Source organism: Pteropus medius, unplaced genomic scaffold, assembly GCF_902729225.1.
Source record: "Pteropus medius unplaced genomic scaffold, Ma_sr-lr_union100, whole genome shotgun sequence".
NCBI lineage: Eukaryota > Metazoa > Chordata > Mammalia > Chiroptera > Pteropodidae > Pteropus > Pteropus medius.
Window position 1 is genome coordinate 18,489,617 of NW_024342467.1, and position 17,951 is coordinate 18,507,567.

The 17,951-nt window shown below is 41.8% G+C and overlaps 1 long non-coding RNA gene across 3 annotated transcripts in view; it reads left to right on the forward strand.

The window, feature by feature from the left end:
• Nucleotides 1-17,951, forward strand: part of LOC120602436 (uncharacterized) — a 51,311-nt gene continuing 33,360 nt past the window's right edge. For 2 of the 3 annotated variants that reach the window (XR_005652762.1, XR_005652764.1), the window contains exons 1-3: nt 1-1,840; nt 2,558-2,742; nt 4,007-4,224. This is a non-coding gene — a long non-coding RNA (uncharacterized LOC120602436). The remainder of the gene's footprint in view (nt 1,841-2,557; nt 2,743-4,006; nt 4,225-17,951) is intronic. The other variant, XR_005652761.1, reaches the window with a different exon arrangement.

Consider the following 17,951-nt stretch of genomic DNA (forward strand, 5'->3'; position numbering starts at 1 on the left):
TTTTCGCCATAGGTCAGTCTCACTTGATTTTGAACGTCACGTAAATCACGCAGAATGTGCTCTTTGGGGTCTGGCTTCTTGTTCTCAGCATGATGTTATCAAGATTCATCCATGCAGCGTTCTTCGGTTCTTTTTAGTGTACAAATTTTGTTCATGAATATAGCACCATTTACCCATTCTGCTATTGAAGAGCATTTGAATTGTTTCCGACTTCTGGCTATTACATGTAGTGCTACTAAACATTCTTTCGGATGCCTTTCGATGAACGTATGCGTGCGTGTATGTTGGGCATGTGTTTAGGAGTGGGATTCCTGGGTCACAAAGCTTGCCTTTAGTGGATATTGATGACGGCTTTCCGAAGTGGTTGTACGATTCTTACCATAAGTCATGTGTAAGTGCTCTGGGTGCTACACGTCCTTACCAACATTGGTGTAGTCAGTTTTTTTTTTTTTCTTTTGTAATTTTAGCCATTCTGTTGGGTGTGAAGTGGCATCTCATTGTGGTTTCAATTTTCATTTCTCTGATAACTAATCATGTTGGGCACCTTTACATATATCCATTGCCTTTTGTGAGGCACCTGTCGAACTCTTCCGTGTATCTTATTGTCAAATGTCTGTATTGCAAATATATATTGCAGATATGTACATTTATCTGTGGTTTCCTTCATAGTGTCTTTTGATAACACCAGTTCTTAATTTTAATGTATTTCAATTTATACATTTTTTTCCTAAAAGAAAAAATTATTTAATACTTTCTGTAACCTGTTAAGAAATTGTTTCCTATTCTAAGTTGTGAAGCTATTTGTCTATGTTTTTTTTTCCAGAACAGTTATTGTTTGATGTTTTATATGTTGGTCTACAAACCATTTGGAATTGATTTTTTGTTCGTGGTTTAAGGTGGAGGTCAAGATCCTCGTTTGCTTGTCTGTTTGTTTTTTTTTCTATATGGATTTGCAGTTTCTCCAATACAATTTTTGGAAGAGATCACACTCTCTCCACTGAAATTCACTTTTGAAACAAGTTCAAGGTTGAAATTCCCAACAGGGAAAGGACTCTCTTCTGCTGCCTACGTTTTCAGACTGCTGTGCATGGGAAGCGCCATCGGATGTGCGTGAAGTGCGCATCCCTCAGCTGCACGTCCAGAGGTTCTGATTCACTGCAGATGATTCTCATGCCTGGGGTCTGGCCCACACTCGAAGGATTGTTGTTTCACCCAGACCACCCTGAGCTCATCAGACTCTGCATCTCTCTTTTCTGCATGCCTCTTTTATCCATGTATAGGCCTTGGTACCTCCTGTGAATTTCCGTGGTAGAGAAGACCAGTTAACAAGTCCGTTTTGGGGGATCCTATTTGTCCTACCAACTCTAACGTTTTGCTTGATTAATAATCTCTTCCTTCATTAGTTATTCATCATTATATATCAGTTAATGATCATTGATTTGAATCTTACTTGGGCATCACCACCCCCCTTGCCACCCCATTCTGGTACTCAACGAAGTTCATTGCAAAGCAAATATTTCGAGGCAACTTGCTTGGCCCCTAATACAGCTTAGCCCAGTTATGTCATCTTTTTATCGGGACCCGTGATGTTCCATTAGCCTTTATTGAACACCTACTAGTCGCCAAGCATTGTCTTCGAATGAACTCTTTTTCTTCGAGGTTGTCACAGTTCCTACTGGAGGTGGGGAGACTGACCACTTCTTAACAGAAGAATGCAATGAAGAGTGACATACCCCATAATTAGGGGCTGTGCAAGGTCACCCAGGCCAGAGAAACCTTTGACAGTGGTGCTTGAGCTGGGTCTTGAAGAGCGCTTAGGAGTTTGCCTAGGGACAAGTGGGTGAGCGTATTTCACTGGAGGAAAGAGACACGAAACAACCTGGAACAGCTGAGAACCGCATACGGTCGCGTGTGTGCAACCCCGCTGCAGTAGCTTGAAAACCCATGTTAACTGGGTGGCAGGCGCACAGTCCCATTGACTTTCAAACGAAAGCCAACCCAAACTGCCAGATTGCATTTCAACTGAAATTAGTGAAATTTTGGGTTGGGTGGCATGGAGGTCAAAATTCATTCCCCTCAAAGTACAGGCATGCAGACCGACATGGCAGGGGAGACCATGACCCTGTGTTACTCAGTTGCTCAGTGCTTGCTACAGATTTTTGTGGCCTGTCAGATGACAGCACTCAGTGCCGAAGTGGGCTGCTATCCCTCCCCACTCTCCTTTGCTGAAGAGGCGAAGTTAGCCGGGGAAGGGGAGCACCCTGCTTACTCTTGTAGGGAGTGGGGGACAGGGGGCTTCTGATAACGGCCATCTTTTGCAGTGAGGTCACGAGGACCTCAGTTCTGTGTGATAGGGAAGGATACAGCTGCTTTTGCATCATAGGTAATGAAAAGGGAAAACTCTGCTAATTCAGTGTAAAAATAATTCAAAATCATAACTCCCCCAAACTGAAAGCAAACTCCAGAAAGCCTAGTTTTGAAATTGGAGGTAATTAATTCCTTATGCAACGTGCTGAAATTTAACCCAGCCATGCTTTTTTTTTTTTGTTTCTTTCAGGCAGTTTACAGTGCAGTGGAAAGTAAAACCATGCAATCCCTTGGTGTGGTACAGTTTTACCGTGTGTCTCTTTATATTATTTTGCTCAATTTGATCGTTTTTTACGTGAAACATGCATGTCATGAATTCAGCTCTTCTCGTCCATGAGACTTATTTCACCCTGAGGATCCTTCTCCGCTCCACTGGTAGGTAGTAGAATTAATTGTTAGTGAGTTTTTAGGTAAAAGAAAAAGGTCTTCAGATGAGAACACTGAAAGGAAATGCTGACATTCATTTGAAATTTTGATTTTTTTTTTAATTCAGAAAAAAACTGCTACTTAGCAAAATCAAACTTAAGTTTGCAGTCAATAAAATAAAGTTTAAATTCTATATCCAGAGAGCAGTGAGCTTCCCTACTGCCCTGACCTTCCAAAGTCTTTTTCTTAAACCTTCTGCTACAGTCAAGTTGAAAATCTTTTTAATCTCCGAATGTTTTATTCATATTCCCAACTCTGTACTTTTGCTTTATGTGTTCTCGAGCCTGGCATACCCCTCACTGCCACTCCCCTTTTGTGGAGAGGCTGTCCACTGCAATTCAGATGTGCAAGAGAAAATATAGTTTTTTTTTTTTCTGGAACTCTGTTGTGCTTTGTAGGACCCTCCACTTTCCTAGGCGAGAAGAAAATAACTAAATACACGACCTACTTTAAACCTTAGGTCTCATCAAAAAAGAGTGTCTCCAGATAAACCCGTCTTTGGGGATGATGGCTCTGATTTCCTAATCATTTCTATCCCACGTCCCCTGCTGTCTTTAGACAGTGGCTGGGTGTGTGGAGTGGAGGCTGCGTTCACTCTCACGGGCTGGTCCCTGGGTCTACATAGAGATGCTACCTGGAACTACACGAAGGATGCTGGTCCTTCCCTGGCTGCAGCTGCACTGCGGCCACTGGCGTCACTGGCAGCTTTGCCCCTGTGTTTTGCTGGCCTCTTTCCCTGATGTCCTCAATTGATAAATGTATCACCTAGTCTTTCTCAGATTGGCCAAGTGGAGGTCTCGTCTGCAGACAAGACCTCCCTTTGGTCCTGCACCCACTCCCTGGCCCAGGTGCTCTGTTTTGGCTGTGCCAGGAGGTTGCGTGTATCCTTCGAGGTCCGGGGGCAGACCTGCTGGCTTTCGGCAGTGCGTGCGCCACTCGGCACTGACGGAGCCTCCGGAGTAGGCACCAGCCCTCTCACTTGACTGCATGCTCTGCCTCTTTGCCCCAGGACCCTGCATTATGTTTTGCCCCTCGTTCTCAAACAGGGAGGAAGGCAAGAACCCCTTTTGCTTTCCTACAAGTTCTCATCTGGATCATGTTTGAAATAAAATGACTTCCCCTAGGAATTTCAGAGCTCGATCACTGCTTATAATTAATTTTTCTTTTTTCTTTTTCTTTTTCTTTCTTTTTCTTTTTTTTAACACATTCGGAGACAAAAGGGAAATCATTGTCGTTTTGAAGTCTGGTAGATGAACTGCCGAGTGTCCCAGAAGGCACACTCGTGTGTCCCGTTCCAGCTATTCGTTCATGCCTCCCTCCTGGACAACTGCTCACTCGTTTCTGACCCCCACTGCCTGGCACGGAGTCTGATTCTGCATAGATGCCCGATGAGATGCTTTTGGAGTTGAACTGGGTTGTGAATTCCTTTTGGTGAGTAGTCTATGCGCGGGCTGGCAAAGAGATGCCCATGACTATTATTTTCTCAAAATTGTATGAAGGTGATTTCTGATTCTCCTAGAGACAGAGGGGTCTTTTGAGCCCCGAAACCTGGCTCTGGTGTTATAACCCTCTATACTCCCAAGACTCTCTAATAACAACCTTCCCTCACCCCTCAACCCTGAACCCAGTCTGAGATGCTGGAATTGACACCTTTGTGGAACACTGATGCCCACATTTTAAGGAATGCAAAAAAAAAAAAAAGAAAAAAAAAGGACGGTGCTGGAGGTTTTTGGTTTTGTTTGAATATATTTGGTAGCAGAGAACAATGAGAGTTTCTTTATGATTTACTTACACTCTGATTTCTTCTTCGTTGTTGTCGATTTAATCTGAGCACTTGTAGAAAAAGCTCCAGAGAGCACCCCTCTGTGGGGAAACACCCAGTTTGCAAGTCAAGCCAAAGCGGCATCTCGAAGGTTTGAGCAGAACGTTCTAGAGGCTCTTTAAGAGGAAATTAACTTTCTCCTGCTGGCTGTTAGGCGAGGTGGAAGAGACACCTCGGAGATGTGGGAGCACTGGCTGATTAACGAATTCACGAATATTTATTAAGTGCCTTGTGTGTGCTTGCCACTGTGCTAGGCTCTGAGAAAGAACTACATTCAGGGAGAATGATCTTCTAAGCGGCCGAGGCAGTGCAGGATGGCGAGGGGGGTCTGCGGTGGGGGAAGGATGTTTGCTAGGAGGTCCATGCTTTGAACTTAGACCACTGTCAAGGTGTCATCTTGTGACATAGGCAAGTGACAAGGTTCATTGATAACATCATGCATGGATTCACTAAATGTTTATTTTTATAGAGATTTCTTTAGAAGTTTTCTTCTCTGGTGTTTTTTTGTTTTGTTTTGTTTTTGTTTTTGTTTTTGTTTTTTTAGTTTGAGAGTATGTGCTCTTTTTATCCATTAGTTTCTTTCTTTATGACAGGGAGCTGCGGATGGTTCGTTTTAGCATTTTCAAGTTCAGTCCTAGATAGAAAAACCAATGTTGAAATTGGCAACGGATTTAGAAGAATCCTTTTGAATCATATGTGCTTTGTCACTTTTAAATGTGTTAGTTCCTAGTAAAAGAAATGAAGCGTGATTTATCCTCACCCCCGGAATTCCAGACCGGGCTCGGACGTTCAAAATCATGTTCAAAATTAACAAAGTTGTCTCAAAACAACGATGTCTTCCTGACCCTGTGTATCTTAGGGGTATTTAATTTTTAAGAATGATATTCTTTCTTGACTTTATAGCAGGTTAAGTGGCTTTAAATATGAACACTTCCATTCTTTTTCAGCATAGTATTTCAAAGTTTATAGTAAGCCGAGTTTTTAAACTTTCAATTTTTGTATGCTTAAGCTTTTTATGACCATGGCGAAGAAAGAAAATATAAACATTTGTGTCCAGTTTTCTGCCTGCATATTATCATTAGTATAAATTGCTGCATCATTTCCATTCAGAATTGTAATTTTGATCAGAAGCTCATATATATAGATACATGCTTATATTAGCACTTTTTGAGGAAGAAGATGAAAATGACTAGAATGGTGGAAAGATACAGGAAAATGATAGCATCTTTTTATGAACCAGGAATGTAGGTGGTCTAATTCGCTTCACCGTGGATGCACTGATAAAAAGGAGTTGCTATTCATGAAATAATAGACCTTTTGTATCCATTTCATCTTTATTATTTCAATTATCTAAATGCACATGGTAAATGACACTGCTTCCTGGGCGTGGTGCGGGCAGGAGTTCAAAGGCCTCATCAGCCAGAGCCCTGGTGACTGAAATGGAGGAGCCCCCCACCCCTCGCCCTACCACGCATTTCTTCTATACTAAGTTCACTTCATCCAGCAACTTCATAACTTTTATGGGAGAAATTAGAAGGCTCAATTACCATCATTTTGTTCCCTCCTTTGGCACTCACTTTAAAGCATGGCCAGCTTAGGGACTGGCTAGATGGACGGAATAGAATTCGGTGCTAACAAGGAGCTGCTGTTGAAGGCGAAGAGAGTTTCCATGAAAAGCCTAAGTCACAATCGCTTTAAGCGTTAAGAAGTAGAATCGGTTTATTTCAGGGTGGAGTGAGATGGGAAGGCTCTACGGAAGACTTTCGTTGTAAATGTAGGGCCCTGAGTCCCCATCCCAGCTCCGCTGCAGGTTGGGGCTGGTCATTCTTCTCTCGGGGACTCGGGGGATGGGGTTTGGCTAGTTGGTTAGTTATCTGTTTCTAGCTCGGGAAGGCTGTGTCAGCAGGAGTTGTGTTCCATGATGGGGCAGTATAACCAATGCAGCCTCAGATTTTATTTCCTCTCCAATTTTACCTAACCTCTGAGGACTTCATGGGGGTTCTACGTGTTAAGTGTTAGTCCTGTTGGCACTAGGAGGAGCCAAAGTCACGTGTGGACCGCTTGTGGGGCAGTCAGGTACTGGCTCCTCTCCTAACTTGGACTTCTTGCCCTTTGAGCCTAGTATGTCTTCAGAAGGCGGACTCTGGGATATAGAGTCCGTTGGTCAGAGTCCATTACACGCAACTCATTATAAACAACATGAAGCAACTGAACCATCACTAGGCATCATCTCCCTTCACGAGGTAGCGTGGCAGAGTATTGGCATAAACTTGTACCAACATCGTTCAATTGCCTATCATAATAGATATTTAATTCTGCTGGAAGAAATTTTTAAAAATAATAATTATTAATGCACTTTACTAACCAGGCTGTTTAGATGTTAAACTTCCTAATTATCTATTCGAAAAATTTTTTGCCTTCAGGGTTTTTCTTCGTTTTATTTGTAGAGTTTTGACTTAAATTGTTTTGACTGTATCCTATATTAACTGAGGTTTTTAAGATCTAATTTGAACACCCATCCTCTGCCTGGGCCCTGTACACAGCTCTGACAGGGAGGTCTTCCATCTGTTTGAAAATCTCTAGTGAGTGAACAGACTCACTCCCTAGAAGGTGTCTTGTTTTTTTTTTAAAATGACTTTATTTTTTAGAGCAGTTTAGGTTCACAGCAAAATCGAGAGGAAGGTACAGAGATCCATGCCCCCATACCTGCTGCCAAATACCCCATGTATTATGTACCCACTAATACATAGCCTAACTCTTCATCAACACCTCCCCATCAGAGCAGTACATGTTTTACATTATCGATCACTCTACTTGGACACATCCTAATTACCACAAGGCTATAGTTTACATTAGGGCTCACCCTTAGTCTTATATATTCTGTGAGTTTGGACATTACAGATATCTAATGACACATGAATCCACCAGTGTAGTATCATATAGAGTATTTTCACTGCCCTAAAAATCCTTTGTTCTCTGCCTGTTCATCCCTCCCTACTGCCCCTACCCACTCACCCCCAACCCCTGGCAACAATTAACCTTTTCACTGTCAAATTTGCCTTTTCCAGAAGGTCATAGAGTTGGCACCATACCACTATATGTGGCCTTTTCAGATCGTCTTCCTTCACTTACTAATATGCACGTAAGTTTCCACCATGTCTTTTCATGGCTTCATAGCTCTTTACTTTTTAGTGCTGAATAATATTCCATTGTCTGGATGTACCAGAGTTTATTTCTCCATCATCTATTGAAGGACATCTTGGTTGCTTCCAACTTTTGGCAATTATAAATAAAGCTGCTCTAAAGACCCACATGCAGGTAGCTGGAAGAATTTAAATTTGAATTTTGGCACTTTTATCCTAGACTTTTTTTAATAATTATTTTTTCCTATTATTTTAAATCATAAAGCCATAAACCATAAGTCTGAAATCTTGCTAAAAATGTTTGGCATTTCAAGCTTGTTTTTCTCAATAAAGTTATGAGATATTTTTTGCCAAAACAGACACTGAGGTTTGCTGTGAAAGCTGTTAAAATATAATTGAAGCCTGTCGTATTTTTGAGTCATTTGAAATTTTTCGCATTTTTCCCAAATGGTCTGGTTTCAAATTTAGTCAGCTTTGAAAACTGATCACCATCACCCATGTGCTCTTGCAAAATACATTTGAAGGAAGCAGTATCCTACATATCCTATACAAATAGACTGAAAAATGGAGTTAGTAATTTGATAAATTAACAGGAAAATCATTCTCTTTTAAGTGACAGTTCATTTACTCTGGTTGACCACTGGTGAGTAATAGGATGGACTATGAAGAAGCAGAGGGGAAAGTTATACCGTGAGCTTCAGCTAATGCCAGTGACAAAGATGAAACAGCGAGCTCTCAGTCCTACGTGTCATCATCTCATACTGCCACCCTTTAAAAATAGACGAGGATGACCATGTAAATAAGAACCCGTAAAAGGCAAAAGCAAGAGAATATAGGAATGTTGTATATTGATTCGGGCATAACAAATACAAAACCAGTCATTGGTGAGGAAAGAATTTTGGAATAATCTTTAGAATTCTTTTTAATATGTTTTTATAAAATTGGCTGTGGGAAACTTTTTCCTGTGAAACATGGTGTTAGAGCTATACATTTTCAAAAGAGAAGGAAGGAAATGGTCCCACTATGTAATAAAAATCAGTATTGAGATCGAAGCAACTTTTATAAATCGCACATTTTAGAAGGATATATAATATACTTTCCTGGCTAATAGGCCTAACAGTCAGATATGTAGAAATGCAGACATGGAAACTGAAAAATTTTAATCAATTACATCCTTTAGAGGCTAAATCTTTGGATTGCCTGATCTTTGATAAGAGAAAGAATTTTGCCAAATTTAGTCTTTAAGATCAATAGCCCCTTGTGGGAATTTCTAGCTTTTAGCTGCCTTTTGATTCTCATAGGATTCATCTTGTATTCTTTCGGTGCTATTAAGATGCATCTACCTAAGTCACTAGAATCCATCCTTGCTTCCCTTAAAAGAATCTGCTTAACTCCTATAATCTGAAGAATGGGTTTCTCCTTTTAAGTAGGGGTCACTGCACAAAGGAAATGATTCCTCATATTTTCTTATATCCTTACCTCCCTCACTTCTAGAGTACAGGGAAGAATGGTAGAATCTTGTTCATTCAACAATTATTCGTTGAGCGCATATATGTGCCAGGCACTATGCTAGGTACTATCGCATAGTCCTGGCACTTGTGGAACTTTCTGGAATTTTTAACAGACCTCTCAGAGATGGCCTACAAGGCTAAAAATCTTTTTCCTCAGAACACCAAAACAAATATGATCTCGGTGTAAATGGCCTAATGTTACAAATAGGGACATATCGTCAGTTGGTCCCTATTTTGTGCAGAATGCTGATAAACTAAATGTACTTATTTTGCCTTATTCAGAGTATAATTTACCTAACTTATCTTTTACATTTTAAAAACAGGAGATAGTTTAATTGAGCTGATTAGTTCATAGTAGATTAGATAGGGGCTCAGTCACGTTAGCTGCTGATTCCAGAGCTTCTGTGCCTCTGTAGGTGGCCATGGGGAGGAGGGTGTTGGCTCTGTTCTGACACCAGAATCACTGACACATGTGGACGGACTCTACAGTTTGGTAACGAAGGCTAGCAGAGATTTCTCCTGTGACGGAGACTTCTTGGCACTTCTAAATTGAGTCTCAGAGACGTTAACGTGTTTTGGAGAGAGGTATATGATCCAATCAATTAGGTTAACTGTAAAAGGGAGAATAACAGGACCTGCTTCATTAGTAGGTGTGAATATGACCTGAGAGGACACATACCCAGGGCCTGGCCGGGGTGTGTGCGCGAGGGCCCAGAGGGTGGTGAGGCCTGAAGCTTATGCGATTTGGGCGGGGGGGTGCCCAATGAGAAAAAATAGAAAATTATGAATTAAAAATACATCAGAATGAGGAAAGTCTCAAATTAAAATATTTAAAAGCCAACAATTGTCACAAACATCGCAACATCCAGAATGATAGCATAATTGGTTTTCATTAATTAAATGCTGGATCCCTGACCCCATAATATTTTTTTCTCCTGTATCTTTGATCTGCATGCATACTCTTGGCCACCTCATCATATGACATTTTGTGTTATTTTTTTCTGTGGAGAGAATAGGAAGATAATTTTGTCTTTTCTCTGACATGGTCGATTAAATGAACCTGTTTTGGGTTTTTATTTTTGCTGTTGGTAGTTTTATAAAGCACTTTTAACTTTACAACTTGTTATTGGTACTATGTAAAATTTTAGAGTTGTTCTCAAATTTAGAAAAAAACTTTATTAAATTTATTTCAGGGCTCTTCAAGTTCTCTTGTGAAATAATAAATTCTAAGTATTCTTTGAATTGACAGTACTCACTAACTAGTTTGTCAGTGATATCCTTGTTTTAATGGAGCGTTATGAGTTTTATGTAATCTTCATCCATAGCAGTAATTTCATGCAAATGGTAAAAAAAAAGCAACATCTTTTTCTATTCTTCTTTATTTGATGGATTATCAAGAAATCTAAGAGCCTGTTCATGACTTCTATTTAAAATGTATCTTTTCTTCTTAAGGAATTAATGATTTTTGCGTGCTTAGAAAAATGTTTTGGTTACAGTTTGCTTCTTTATGTCAGAAGATGCACTGGTTGCATACAAAATTATATGAAATGTCCTTATTCGGTGCATTTGTAATTTATGTGCATTAGAACTTTCATTATGATCAGCGTTGGTGAGAAACGAAACCTCTTCTTAACACTTCAGATTGGAGGGATTTTCTGTAGAGTAGCTTTTGGCTCCGTACATTTCACATCTTGTTTCCCTTCCGCTGCCCACAGACTGCAAGTGTCAGGAACCGTAGACTTATTCATGTCACACATACCTGTCTGACCCACACTTTTCACTCACGTGGGGTGCATCAGCACAGAGCTGTGGGAGGGTGCTCCGGAAAGCCAGTCCCACCAAGACAGCTGGGAGCTTACACTGTGGACCGTGGAATTAGACCCTACTACGTCCAAATGACATGTGTCCCCAGCTCGATATCCCGTAGGTCCGCGGTTCTCAAAGTGCGTGTAGGGAGTGGTTTGCAACCCTCCTCTCACCTCAGGTGACGTTTGGCCATGTCTGGAGACACTTTGGAATCTAGTAATAGTGTCCAGGGATGCTGCTAAACACCCCTCGATGCACAGGACGGCTCCCGTCAAGGGGAGGTATCCGGCTCCAGATGTCAACAGTGCGAGGCTAGGAAACTCTGACTTGATGGAGTCCCCAAAAGCCACAGCCATTCTAATGTCACCTGACGTGAGCAGCGAGCAGTCTGACAAAAGGAAGTCAAAGTGGAAGCAACTGCAGTCATCATCGATTGCAGTTAAAATATTTTACTTTTACAAATTTCGGGGAATAACGACTCCATGAACATATTTCTTGGTCTCGAAAGAGGCCGGAGGAGTGAGGTACCCTGAAGCTTCAGCTTCATTCATTTGAGGTGAATCCTCCCCCATGTAGTATGCTGGATCTTTTCTCCCTTCCCAAGTCCTCCACAGCTAGAAGGTTAGTTTTGCAGAGGAGATGAGAGAAGCCCTCTAAACACTGAGCAGCGAGACTCTGACAGTTTTCTAACTGAATAACGGTCTCCTGAGACAGCAGGTCCCAGCATCCCACCCTCAGTTTGCACCTGACGTCCTGATGTATCTCCCACTGATTCCTCATGGGCCCGCGTCTGGTCGGTGGCGTGGGTTTCTTTGGCTGGGGGGATGGTAGCCCTTCTTATACTTTCCTTCATCAGACGTTTCCTCAAAGGTTTTTGTCTTGACTATATCTGAAACCCACCGTAGCTCTTTAAAATAATGTCTTTCCCCTTCTGATAGTAAAAACGACCCATGTGTATGGAAGAAAATTTAGGAAAGTACAGAAAATATTAAAAAATTAAAAGATCTGAAAACGACCATGACTGATAAGTTATGACTGATCGGTTTTTGTGTGCTTCCTTCTACTAATTTCCTGTGTGTGTATTTAATTGCTATATCGTATAGTTTTCTGTCCTCATTCTTGTTTTTTTTTTTAAAAAAATTTATATTTATTTTATTTATCATGATGGTACTTTGTCATTGAATATTTTGTGAAAAATATGTTTTTTTGTGGCTATAATATGAATATGTGATACTATATTCGATGACTATCATAATTTATAGAAGCAGCTTTTTCTTGTTAGACGTTACATCTAAACTCCCCCCTCAGCATTCCCACTTCTATAAATAATGCTGTAATGTATGTTCTTGTACATAAAACTTTGACTATGTCCTGATTCTTTCTTTAAAATAGATTCCCAGAATTGGAATGACTGGGCTAAAAAAAAATGAACATTTAAGGTACTTGAATCCAAATTATCAAATTACTTTCCAGGCCACGGTGTAATTTAAATTTTATTCCTAATGTCATCTTGATGGTCAAGAGGAAGAATGTAAACCTTCATGTTCTAGTTTAATGAGAAAATCAGATCTCAGTCAAAATAGCTATTGTTATATACGATGTATTAAACTGCCCTGCCAAGAACATGTAATGTTGGACCAGAAGGTGACTTTGGACACTGCTTCGTTTCGTTTGGATCTGAACCAAGGCCTACAGAGGTAAAGTTACTCACCTGAGGATGCACAGTGGGTTGGTGTAGCGATGGTGAGAACCAGAAGCACTCGTGTCAGCACTTAGAATTTACAATACTAGACATTTTATGTGGTTTTCAATGTAACTAATTTGAACATAGTCACCCTATAAGACAGGCAAGGCAAGGCTTACAATGGCCATTTTACAAGTGAGCAAACTGAGGCCCTAATAAATTGAGAGCCGTGTGCACAGCCCTATAGCTATTGTGGTCGAGTTTGAACACTCTGCTTCATCAAGCCAGTGTTCTCAAACTTGGCAGTACTTTAGAGTCACTGGAAAAATACTGATGCCTGGACTCTATCTCAGACAAATTGATTAGAACTTGGGGGATAGAGGCTAAGCACCTACATATTTTTTAAAGCTCTCCAAAGGATTCTAATGGGTAGCCTGAGTTGAGAACGCTGCACTACATCTAAGATAATATAAAGCTTCATCTCTCCTGCCACCTCTGATCTTTCGGTCTTGCCTGTAGCCTGACGATAAATGAAGAAAGATTCTGATGCCTTCTTGTCTTGTGAGCATCACTGTAATTTCTGCCATGAGCTGGGACTGGGGAGTGACATTGCAAGTGTCCTTGCTGTCTTGTCATGATCCCATATTGCCATTCCACTCATAGTTTCTAAAAAGTATATTTTCATTAAAGACACATAAAGATAAGAGCACAAACAAGAGTTAGCATTAGGGTATAAACGCTAAGTAATTATAAAAGGTCTAAATTACTAAGGCATTGTAAGTATTCCAAGATATTTTTCTAGCAATGGTTATCCCCCGCCTGTGAAGAGAAACATGGATTATAAACAGCATTGCCATGAGTTAACCTCTTATTTTGCTAGGCTTGGAATTAATTTAGAAACCTTCCAAGTTATACTCAAAATGGTATGGGAGCATAAAAGCAAGAAGCTCAGTGTGGCTCTGTGGAGTTTGTATGAGTTTGCTAGGGCTGCTGTAACAAAGAAGCACAGCCTGGGTATCTTAAACAACTGAAATTTATTGTCTCATAGTTCTGTAAGCTGGAAGTCTGAGATTGAGGTGTTGGCAGGATTGATTTCTTCTGAGGCCTCTCCCCTTGGCTTGCAGATAGCCGCCTTCTTCCTGTGTCCTCACGTGGTCCTTCCTCTGTGTGCAGGCATCCTTTGTGGCTCCTTGAGTGTCCAAATTTCTTATTTTTATAAGGACATTGGTCAGATTGGAGTAGGGCCTATCCTAACAGCCTCATTTTAATTTAATCATTTCGGTAAAGGCTCTATCTCCAAAGAGAGTCACATACTGTGGTGTTGGGTATTAAGATTCAACATATAAATTCGGGGGAAATAATTTAGCTCATAACACCTCTGAGCCTTGTAAAGTGTTGAAAAATAATGCCTATCCTTGTTCATCAGTTGCTCAGGCTTTGGGTTGGAAGAGTTTAGACCTGGGGCAATTTTGCCTCCCATTTGGCAATGTCTGGAGACCCTTTTGGCTGTCATCACTAGAGTGAGAGTTTGCTAATGGCATCTAGTGGGCAGAAGCCAGAGATGCTGTAAATATTGTACAATGTACAAAACAGCCCCTAAATGGCAAAGAATTATCTGATCCCAATGTCAGTGGTGTTGAGGATGAGAAATCCTGAGGTACAGAGACCTCAATTTGAGTCCCTGTTGTGGTACCTAAGAGAAGCGTGACCTCGTGACACACTCCATCTCGATGAATGTCCTCATCCGTAAAGTCCTCATAGTGGGTTAACTGAGATAATCTATTACAGCTCTTAGCACATGGCCTGACTCCTGGGAGGCTCTCAACAACCTTTAAGTGCTTTATAGATTTCTCACCCACAGATGCCTCACTTGAGAGCTCAAGTAGGAGTTGGAATTGGGAGGCGTCCAGCATGAGGTAAGAGGGAGGGCCATGCCAGGCGCAGGCAGGTAATCGGGCCACAAGGAGGCAAAGGCTAGGATTTGCAAAAATATATTGAGTACCATATTTTCTTTGGATGTTTTCCAGTTTCAAATACGTCTACTTCATTGGGGGGAAATGTGGCTCGAATTAGGGACAGCCCTTTCTCTGAATGCAAAAGGTTACATCATGCATTTCCAGTATCTGCGCAGCCTACATCTTCTTCCTTGAAATCATTTAGAAAGAGGGTTGTCAGGCACATCAAATTTCCCGCTCAGTGTCAGGTCCAGAAGGTCCCAGAGGAGGAGGGAGAGGTGGAACAGAGCAAGCATTTCTTCAGCGGGGAGGACTGTTTGACATGCACCAAGACTCCCAGAGTTTCCTGCTAATTAAAAAGCATTAGAACGCATCTACACCAGGACTACGCTGCATTTTGCAGAAAGGTTCACCTGAGCGATGAAGTTGCAGTTAGCTTCCCCTAACCCTGCTACGCAAAGTGAGGCCCACAGGCCAGAGGCACTTGCTTCATAGGGAGCTTATTAGAAATGCAGAATGCGGGCCCCCTGCCGAGGACCTAGTGAAGCAGAACCAGCACTGGGGTACTCGCCCCCCTCCCCCAGGTGACTCTGGGGAGCTCCACCCTGTGTCTGTTCTGGCTCCCTCTCCCCTTTCCTGGAATCTTGTCTTCTACCTTCTTTCATGCTCCACGGATCTCTTGCACTTTGGTTTTTAATTGTGAGCCACCTCAATCCTTTTTTGGTCTCAATGAGATGTAAGTATTTAGGAAAGTGTCCTCTGTCCTCCACATCAGCGTTTGGTGTGGAGAAGTTTTCTGTCGGCAAAGTCAGAGCACTTTCGCCTGTATTAGGGAAGATATTTTTGGAACAGCTCAGTGAAGGAGGAGGAAGAGTGGCAAATAGTTTTAACCCAAGTCGATGTTAATAAATAACTACCATTAGTTGAGTATTTATTGTGTATCAGCCCTGTCTTTGTCAACTCGCTGAGTCTTCACAAAATTCTGCATGGCCGTTGTCTTTATCTCCACTTGACAGATTGGGAGTGGAGGTTTGGCACGGCTACTTTCCGTGAATAGGGAAGGCCGTGCTAAGCTTCAAGGTCTTCGCTGGCTGACTATCACCACCGCCAAGCCACCACTCAGAACTGATCTACTAATAAATGGTGACAATTTTGCATACGATTGCACATTGCACAAAGTAAGTAATATCGTGCATTTTATACACATCCGCTTCAAGATCCTCCCCTCTCACCCTCCACCTCTTTCGACCAGCTCATCCATCCCTACTGCCGTTCCAAGTGGAACCTGGAGAGTGACACATGCCCAAGGCCACTTAACTCCGCCATATTGCCTCGAGGTTTCTTCTGGAAACTAAGGAAGGAAGTGTTTTAAGTAACCTGCCAAACTCTTTAAATCAGGAAGGTTTTGGAAATTTCCGACAGCTTTCTGAGGAACCTGCTAAAGGAAAGTCTGTCGACTGGCTGTTTTGTAGTCACTTCCTGTCCGGGTCCTTTAAGCAGAAGGAATTTGACTGGCCGTCCTGGATCAGGTTATGCCCTTTCCACACTGTCCCGCAGTGTTTCAGAGGAAGAAATGACGTAAGGTGTGCAGTGGAGGAAGACAGCATTGCAGTGAGGGCTGTCATTTGAAACGTGATGCTGGCATGCAGCCTTATTCTCTTTCCACGGTGCTCTGAGGGTCCAGCACTAGTTTCTGTGACTGATCGTTATTCAGGGAGGGCTCGGATAGAAAGGAGTCAAGAGCTTCAACTGTGCGAGTGTAGCGAGGGGCTCCAGGGGGAGCCGGGCCTGAAAAGCATCGCACACTTAGCATCCTGGCTCTGCGGCTCACCAGAAACCAGGTCTTGGGGAGTCAGCTCATCTCACTAGACATTCATTTTGTGAATTCATAGAGTGTAGGTAGTCGTGCATCTCAGTCTTTTTCGTGTAGATGTGTAATAGAGGACGTGGCTCACAGAACCGGTTTAATGAATGGTAGTTCTGATGACTGGCAATGACGAAGACGATAACGGTGAGAACTTAAAAATCATCTGAATTAAACACTAAAGGGCTGCGATTCTTCAGCTTCGAGGAGGGAAGTGCCTTAGAAACAGTCTCTCAGCAGTTTTTTATGCTGGCTTTTTCTGTGCTCCGATAGGTCAAGTGTGGAGGAGACCACTGGGGCCATCCAAAAGCGGCGGATATGAAAATGTACCTGGGAGTTAGCCAGCCTGGGTGTGATCTGCATCAACCACATCATAGCTCCATAAATATTCAAACCGGCCAATCTCTGAGTCTCAGTTTCCCCATCCGTAAAGTGGGGATAAAAATACCAGGAGACGCCAGGATTTTTTTTGTGAGGAATGTGCTTCACAGTGCTGGGCACATGGTTTGATTGCTGTTATTGACATTTACATTTAAATGCCAGGCCAGCTCTTCCAAATCTGATTAGAATGTTGTGGGATGGCTTGAGGAAAGGTTTTGCACACTCTCTCTTTGAGAGGCATTTAATGAGCAAGGGAGGTTGTCTTAGTGAGGAATGGTTTAGAGGAATTCCTTGCTAACTGGAGCCTAAGATGCAGAGAGAACCTACCTGTCTAGCCTAGTGGACCGTGGAGACAGGAAGCCTTTCTCATGAGTTCAAACTGCGGGATTCACCAGCAGGATTGCTGCTGAGAAAACTGGGAATCTATTGTTTAACTTTTCTTCTCTCCATATGTCGAAGGACCATATATGGTCATCATGGGCCAATCTGGGCAATTTCCATGTACAATAGTTCAATACTTTTAAGTCGGTCTCCTCGATAGCATGTCATTTCTACATGTTTTGTCAACCTGTGTGATCAGAGCTTCTTATTCAGGAAGCTTTGGGGCGGACTCTTGCAGAACGACCCCATGAACACATATGTATCACGTGAATTGTGTGATTCTTTTCTGTTTTTCCCATCGTGCCTGACACAGGAATAGAAATAAGACCTTCTTGATGATGGTTTAATACTTTCTACTTTTGCTCCTGTGGCTTATTACCCATCTGACATCACTGACATCATTTTTTTTTTTTTTTTTGAGATGGGGGAGGAAGTATCATCATTTTCATTCGTGCCTACTGATTAAGGACTAAACATTCTGATGAAGGGTCATGATCAGAAATAATTGTACTCTAAAGCAAGTAACATCCTGTTTTTCTAAAAATCGTTTGAGAATAACAAATAAGAAAGGAGAATGCAGAAAATATGATCTGTTATCTCAGATTGTTTCT